Raw genomic sequence first — 8,870 nt, forward strand, 5'->3', positions numbered from 1 at the left:
AACTTTCATCAATAAAAATAAGTGAAATTGTATATGTTTAAGTAACTACACATTATATAAAGTAGTCTTGGATTTTGGCATATGGTCTGTGAAAATAATGGTAGTATTCCTGCCCTGACTACTCCTGGATCATCCAATACCCCCAAGGGTGGAGCACGACCTCCTTGGATAGTTTGTTAAAAATCTAGTTGCATAGATGTGATGACAAGTGATATTGTCAAAATGTAATTTCATTAGCAAAGCCTCATCCAATATATTCCAGAGATTGTGCGCGTGACAGAAAAATTGTTGATTAAACCAATTTATGATGAGTTTGGAATTGCCAAAATCTGAATGTGTCTACATCCCTTCTCAAGTGCAAAGTGTAACAAATGATGGAGGGTAATAAGCTCAACATAATTGTTTGTTCCTTCTCCCAGACCCATCTATATTTTGAAAAAATGATTGTCAGTGAGATGAAGGAGCACTCCCCCTCCACAACCATTTCGCTAAGCTGATCCATCAAGATATGCCCATGATAATTTTCTATCAATAGTTTCTACAATAATAGTGTGGGGTGGATGTGGGCGATCATCCTTCAGAATACTGCTATAAATTGAGATAAGATGAGTTGAAGCTTGTATCCATTGAGGAGCGATGCCCTTGAATATGAGTGCGTTCCTGTGCAACCATATGCACCAAAAAATCAGGAGGGGGAAGTTCTTGATTTTGATGGGAAGCGCGGCGATAGACCACCATGATTGCCAAGCCTCTAAGATGTTTGTACCTTTCCATTTGTTGGATAAGTGTAATGTTGAAAGTACATGATTTTAGAAAGATGTGGTGATGGAGCAATGAAGAACAATCCGTGATTCGAACATGTGATTCAGAGAGAGTGTTAGTGTAGGAGTGCTGTTCATCACGCCAGTTATCTGGAATTCCTATTTGATCAACAGATTTCCAGGCCTGAGAGAAAATAATGGAGTTGTCTAGATCAACAATGTGGGAAAGGTGAGAGATACCTGAGTTCGAGAGAAATGCATTCCCACATCTAGACCAAGGATCCATACCAATGCGGACCAAGTTTCTAGTTCCAATCCTCCAGGTGAGTCCATCACAAATGTAAGATATAGAGTTTTAAATAGCTTGCCAGATAGTTGATATGTTAGATTTGTTCCATGAAGGGTGCCTGATGGTGGTGATGTAGGAGTGGAAAGATGGAAATGGAGGAGATGGAGTGGTAGGTTAGTGAGGTCAATGATGGCATGACCCTTGGACTCTCTTTTTCTATATTTTTTTTTGTATTTTTATTTTATTTTTCTTAGTGGTTTTTGATGGACATAGAGGTTGGTATGGTCATGAGATGGTGTTGGGTGAGAGGTGGTGAGGTGTATGGTCCCTTATTTCAACCTAGAACATGCCTGCATCATCATTTTCCAATTGGAATTTCATTCCTATAGTGTTTCAGGACATCCTATACTGATACAGGAAACTCCTGTAATAACTATACGAAACCCTGTAGAAGTCAGAAAACTGCATAAAAACTGGTTTTTGATGCTTGGAAATGAGGATGGATGATGGAGACATAGTAGGCATGGGAGATATGAAGTGAATGCAGGAAGAATGGGGTGATGCTTGGCTTGTTGTCCCCTGAACTCTAAGCTCTTTATTTCCTTTAAAAACTTGCAAAAATCATAGAATTTTATTAGTGGGTAGGTTTGAGGTCCTTGCCATGGCATTTTTCTTTTTCTTTTCTCTTTTTCTTCCCTTTTTTTTTGAAATACACACAGATCGCCTCAAAGGAGGTTTTCAGATTGTCTGCTTGCCCTAGGCTCCTTAAGGGAGGTTTTCACCCAGTGATGTTTTCATTTTCCTTTTTTTCACTCTTGGGCTACCTCAAGGAGGTTTTCAACCCAAAATTTGGCCTCAGGTGCCTCATAGAAGTTTTCACGTAGGTCCCTTATTGTTTTTTTTTCTTTTTCCTTTTTTCATTTTGTTAAAAAATAAAAATAGTCTTTAAGAATTTGTTGAGCTGGAATTTAAGACACTTCCAAGGACATTCACTTCCTTACTGATGGTACTGATGAACTCATCCCTTGACAGAGGACTTTTTTAGGCTTTCAATCTGTCTCCATTGACAAGCAAGGGAATGCCTTCTTCATCAATGGTCCTTATTTGCACAACCCATTATCATGGCACTTTTCTATCAGATATGGGCCCTGCCTCCTGGTCATTAATTTTCCTTTGAAGTCCTTGAACCTAGAGTCATATAGGAGAGCCCCGTCACTTTCTTGAAAAACTGTCTTTGATGTCTTTTTCATGCCAAAACTTCCATTGTACTTGAGTAACTTCTGTGTGTAAGAGGGCCTGCATCCTGAATTCATCTAAACCATTGAGCTGGAGCAACCTCTCTTGCTGTGCCTTTGTAACATCCAAATCCAATTGCGTTTCCATTCTCAAAGTGTTGTACTCAAACTCAATGAAGAGTAGAGCCTTCTTCCCATAGACCATGTCATTAGGGATGAAGAGAGTGGTTGTCTTCTAGGTTGTATTATAGGCCCAAGTGGCCTCCACCAATTTGTCAGCCCAATATTTTCTCCTGCTTCTCACAACCTTGGTGAGAATGCCTTCCAATTCTCTATTGGTAGCCTTTACCTGTCCATTGGCCAGAGGATGACACGCAGTTGACTTCATGTGTTTGATCTTATGCTACCTCAACAAATTTTCAATCAGGTGTGAGGTGAATTGAGCTCCCTGATCAGTGAATAGCTCTCTAGGGTACCCAAAATTGTAAAATAAATTCTCCCTTAAGAACTCAGCCACCTTCTTTTCTGTTGCTACCTTGACAGCCTTGGTTTCAAACCATTTTTCCAAATAATCAGAGCACACAATTATGTGTTTTTTCTGCCCTAATGGTGGATCAATGTACCCAATGAAATCCATGCCCCACTTGTCAAATGGCTCAAGTGTCACTTGAGGTTGCAAAGGCATTTCATCCCTGGGAGTAGGTTTCCCCATTCTTTGGTGCTGGTCACATCGACTGGTGTATCTTTTTGCATCTTGGTGGAGAGTGGGCTAGTAATAGCCAACTTGCAGTACCTTGAAGGTTGTCCTCTTGGCTGCAAAGTGACCTCCACAAGGACCATCATGATAGGCCAAAAGGATGTCAAATACTTCCTCTTCCCTTACACATCTCCTCAAAATTTGATATGGGCCTATCTTGAAGAGACTGACCCCAATCCAAGTGAATGGGGCGCTCTTTCTTATAATTTTGTTATTTTCCTTGGAGGACAGATTTGGAGGGAACTGTGCAGCCACTAAGTAGTTGGCTATGTCAGCAAACCATGGAGAGAGAACTAAAATAGAAAATAAATGCTCATCTAGCAGCTGATCATCAACCATTCCTTCCTCACCTGCAGGCAAAGCAAGTCTAGACAAAAAATCTGCAACTACATTTTCTCTACCAGGCTTATCAATGATAGTTAGATCAAACTGTTGTAATAAAAGCAACCATCTAATAATTCTGGCATTCACATCAAGCTTGTTCATTAAATATTTAATAGCAGCATGGTCAGTATGTACAAAGGTCTGGTAACTAGTGATGTAATGTCTAAATTTATTCAAGGAATAGATAACAACTAGGAGCTCTTTTTAGCCACAGTATAGTCCAATTCATCCTTGGACATATTTTTACTTATGAAATAAATAGCATAAGGCAATTTCTCATCTATCTAGCCTAGAGCTACTCCTAGCTTTGTCATAAGCATCAACATGGATGTGGAAAGGAAGATCCCAATTTGGGCCTTGGAGTTTGGGTGCAATAGTGAGTAGTCAACTTGTCCTTTAAGGTTTCGAGGGCCTCTTGGCAACTTTATGACTAGAAAAATTCAGAGTCCTTGGGCAATAGTCCAAAAAAAGGTGAGGCTACTTTGCTGAAGTCCTTTATGTATCTCCAATAGTATCCATCTAAGCTCAAGAAACTTCTAACATCCCTCTACTTTTGAGGAGTAGGGACCCTCTTTATGATAGCAATTTTATTTGGGTCCACTTGCAGTCCTTCCTGGGATAGTGGGTGACCTAGAATAGTTCCTGCATTCATCAAAAACTCACACTTCTCACGACTAAGGGAAAGGTTCATTTCAATTAATTTATTTAATACTTTCCCCAAGTTAGAGGCAACCTCTAGGAAATCACACCCATAGGGAGTGAAACCATCCATATAAATTTCTATAGAGTCATGGACTAGCTTTGCAAAGATGCTCAGCATTGCCCTCTGAAAAGTGGCAAGGGCATTACATAATGCAAAAGGAAGGACCCTATAAGAAAAGGTAACCCAAGGACAAGTGAAGGTGGTTTTATCCTGGTCCCTTGGGATGATCTGAATCTAATTGTATCCACTGAATCCATCCGGGAAAGAGAAGAACTTCTTTCCTGCAAGACCATCCAAAACTTGATCAATGAAAGGTAGAGGAAAATGGTATTTTTTGGTGGCTTTGTTTAAGTCTCTGTAGTCCACACAAATCTTCCATTTTCCATTCTTCTCTGTGCCCATAACTAGAGGAGACACCCACTCACTATACGAGATGGGGTAAATGAAACTTGCATCCAACAAATTATGCAATTCTTCTTTAATTATGTCTTTGAGGGCTGGGTTCATTCTCCTATGAGGTTGGCGCACTGGCTTGCAGCCTTCCTTGATATAAATGTGGTGAGTACACACCAAAGGGTGTACTCACTTCATTTCCTCATAACTCCAGGCAAAGGCATCTAGATGCTCCCTTAGTATGTCACATAACTCCTTTTCCTAATGTGCAGAGGGGTTGATTTTAAATGTTTTAGCTGGACCAAATTCTATCATCTTGACATGAGTAGGACTTGAGTTGGCTAGGCACAAATCTTCCCAAGGGTTATCTTCAACTTTCTTTACTAACTCATTAAGAGTCATGGTGTTGGGGTCTGATTCTAGAGGATTTGATCAATGAGGTCGGCTTCATAAGGCTACCCCCCTCCTATAGTAGCATCTAGGGTACAGATTGGGTAAGATGTGGTAGAGTAGACTTCATCTTCCTTCTCCTCTTCCAACCATAAAGGTAAGTCATGCTCTAGAGATGGTTGAGTAGAAGGGTATAACACCAATTGTTTGGAGAAATGCCCATTTTTATTGATCATATTCCCAGCCCTGCAACTTATGTAAGCATCAACAGTGGCTAGCCATGGCCTTCCAAGGATGAGAGGATAACCATTGAACTTGGTCTTAGGTTGGAGAACTAAAAAGTCAAAAGGGTATTCCCAAGAATCAATGGAGACCATCACATCCTAAAAAACTCCCTCAGGAGCTACTATGGATCTATCTACAGGTTGTAAGATTGTTGTGGTCTTCCTTAATGATCCTTGGAGATTTTGTTTAAGCATAGTTTCCTTAGTCATCACATTGATGGCGACCCCAAGATCAATCAAGGTATGGGGGAAATTGGTACCATCGATGTGCACATCTACCACAGGACTTCCAGGGTCTAGATATTGTGGGCATATCACTCTCCCCAACATTAAGCCAGATAGTCGTCCAATGACATTAATGGTAGGGGTGTCTTTCTTTATCCTCCCCAGATGTTTGAAGCATTTCTCCTTGATCAAATTGTTGTAGATGGGGACTATGGAGTAGGACTGTAATTTGTGGAGTAGGAAGATTCTCTCTGCAGACAGAGACAATCCCTCTAGCCCAGGGGAGAGGGTCTAGCCACAAACAAGACAATCTGACATAAGTTCCCTTAGATTGAGAATGGATAAGATCCTACCTCTTTTATCGCTAATTCTTGTTTGATGAAGCCCTTGTGTCTTTGATCCAACGATTAGCTCCTTAATGTCAATCAAGCACCTGAAACAAATAGACAAGAAACCAAAGCACACATGATAGCATACAATATATTCAACCTACTTAAGAGGCTAATGAGTCTTAAGATACCAAATAACATATGCAATTGATATAAGAAACAAAATATCAGTTGTATTACTATGGCAAAAAGGAAAGTAATCCTTGATAACTTGGAGGAGTGGGATTTTAACACACAAGTTTTTCAATTCACCTAGAAGTTCAGTCTCTTTTGGGGTGTGCTGGCTAGGATGGATTAATCTTTTAGGAAAAGGAGGTGGACTGGCTTGAGGAGCACTCTCTTCCTTTTCCTTTTCAAGCTCCTCAGGTGGAGATGGAGGTTGATTATTTGGAATCACTCTTCCAGACCCGAGGTTGATTTCTTGAATTTCCACAGCATAGGCAGGGTAGGATGTCTCTCCACTATAGACCTGTTGTGCCTGCTTGTTGTTCAGGTTTGGATTTGGCTGAACAACCATCTGAGGTTGCTTAGGTGGAGTAGGGTGAAGGAGTTGTGGCTGAGATGGAGGTAGAGGTAGTAAGGCTAGAGATTGGTTGTATGATGGCCTCCACCCATGTGATGGTGTATTCCATTGAGGTTGTGAGGGACCATATGGCTGAACTGATTGATTGGCAAGTTGGAAATGGTATTGAAGTGAAAAATACCAGGGATAAGGTGTGGGCCACGAAGGATGAGCAGGAGGACAACAAGGGGGAATGGATGCATTCTGATTATGGTTGTAATATGAATAGGACGTCCCTTGCATGCCATGCTGCTATGGTCGAGGTCCTTGAGGCCTCCTTTGGTTGATATAGCAGAGTTGTTCAAGCACACCTTCAGTTCCTTGATACACAACTTTCAATCTAGGCAGAGAGGGACACTTGTCTGTGGAGTGGTTCTCCTCACAAATCCAGTAGATCTCTATGAGATTCAATGGACATTCATTTCTAGGTTTCCTCTTGGTGTAAAAGACAACTAAGGCTCTTTCTGTTTCCTCCTACTTAATCTTGATTTGTGTGGTGTCCATTTGTAGAGCAAGGGTATGTGACATTTCAGTCTTAAAGTCTTCCAACATGTTCCCAATTTCACTTTTGATGGATGTGTTGGAGGATGATGAACTGGCCAAAGCTTGACTAGCCCTACCCTTCTTTTTGGTTGCCCTATAATGATTTTTGAAAACTGTCTTAATATCATCATAAGATAACTGGTAGATGTCCCCTCCCGACAACATGTTTAGGGTTTCTAGGAGATCTTCCCTGATCCCTCTAAGAAGGACTAGCTTGAGTGATTTAGAATCGAGGGCGCATTTGGCCCTTTTGTAGCTATGTTGGAACCTTTTCTCATAATCTTCCAAAGATTCATCATGTCCCAAGGTCATTCTAAAGATTTCCTCTTTGGTGTCTTTGGACCTACAATAATCTATATACTTGTTGTTGAAGGCTTGTTGCATTTGAGCCCAGGTAGTGATTTTGTCCCCAGGTAAACCCATGAACTAGTGAAAGACTACATCCTTAAGGGTGGATGGAAACAACTTCAACTTCTGGTCGTCAGAGGGTATAAACATAAGTTTTGCAAATGACAACAAACTTAAACAAAAAGGTACCAGGGTCCTCTGAGGTTAAGCCATGGAAGTGAGGAAGGGTAGAGGGGCTTATGTTTTTCATCCTAGCATCTCCATTAGTTTCTCTAATGGGAAAATCACCCCCAGTTCTGTTTTCAGCTCCATTTATGTTTTCAATCCCATTTCTATTTTAAGCCATGGTGTAGGTTGGTGGAATTGTTTCTTCTTCTTCTTCCCCAATAGGCTCTTCAAAGATCCTGGTTGTTCGCCTAATGGGTCCTCTAGCTCACAGCCACCAAAGAAGAGGGAAGGTTGGTTGTTTGATGATGTGGGGGTTTTTGGAAATTTTTTTCCTAAGTTGTCTCTACTCCTTCGAGGCATGAAAGAAATTTGTATTTGTATTTTTTTTTTTTTAATGGTTTTTTCAGAACTACCTGTAGAATGGAAAGAAATCAGAAATTGCAACTATCTATTGAATGCAAAACAAAAGGAAAATAGGAATTTCATCTATTTACTAAATATCAAATAGAAAGGAAAGCAAGAATTGCATCTACCTAGACACCTCCCAGCCAACGACGCCAAAAAGTGATGAGCCCCAATATTACAACAAGGATGCTGCAACTTCTAGGGCGACCAACTTTACTTTATGAACCTGGGGTTTGTACAAACTTGGAGGTGACAATTCTATATGTACAGTGGATGCAATAGTCTACTCTTGTCACTTCTCAACTGGGGTGATAGACCACTAGGGTTTTTCAAGCCAGTATTTTATTGACTAGAAGGAAGTTGACTACTGACAATGAATGTAAAGCTATATTTACTGCAGAAAGTAAATGCTTACCTATGTTAAGGAAATGAAAGTTCTAAATAAAAAGTGCTATGAAATGACATGAAATTACCTAGCTAAGAATTAACACACATTACTTGCAGAAGAGACCTAATTTAAACTTGCATTCTATCATCTAGTTATCTAGACTAAGTAACATGGAAATGATCCTAACATTGCTAAGACTCATGTATGCATGCACTAGCTAAATATTGTAGAAAACAGTCTTTTGGTTTTTAATTTAGAAATGTAAATGTTAAGCTAAATACGCTGATCTTTTGCAGGGGAGGAAGGTATGGGAAAACTAGTCAAAAATGACATTGAGCGGTATGGAGGTCAAGTTGAAGGTCTACCCAAGGCGTTGATCATTATTTCTACCCAAAATAGTGTAAAACAGGTTGCTATAGGGTTTCCTATAGTTGCTACAGGATTTCTTGTAGTTACTACTTGATGTCCTAGTTTACTACAAGAAACTTAGCTGAAAGCTGTAGGAAGGTAGGGAAGGTGAAAGGAAGTGTTGGGATGGTGTATGATGGTGGAATAAAGTATGGGGAAGGTGCACACTACCCAAGGATCATCCCAACCTTTTAGGATGGTTTGATTTTCTCAAGGTGGCTATCTACGGTGGCTACAA

The sequence above is a fragment of the Pinus tabuliformis genome, chromosome 4_2 (genome assembly GCF_031772625.1).
Source record: "Pinus tabuliformis cultivar Carrire ecotype Pingquan chromosome 4_2, CPIR1, whole genome shotgun sequence".
NCBI classification, from domain to species: Eukaryota; Viridiplantae; Streptophyta; class Pinopsida; order Pinales; family Pinaceae; genus Pinus; species Pinus tabuliformis.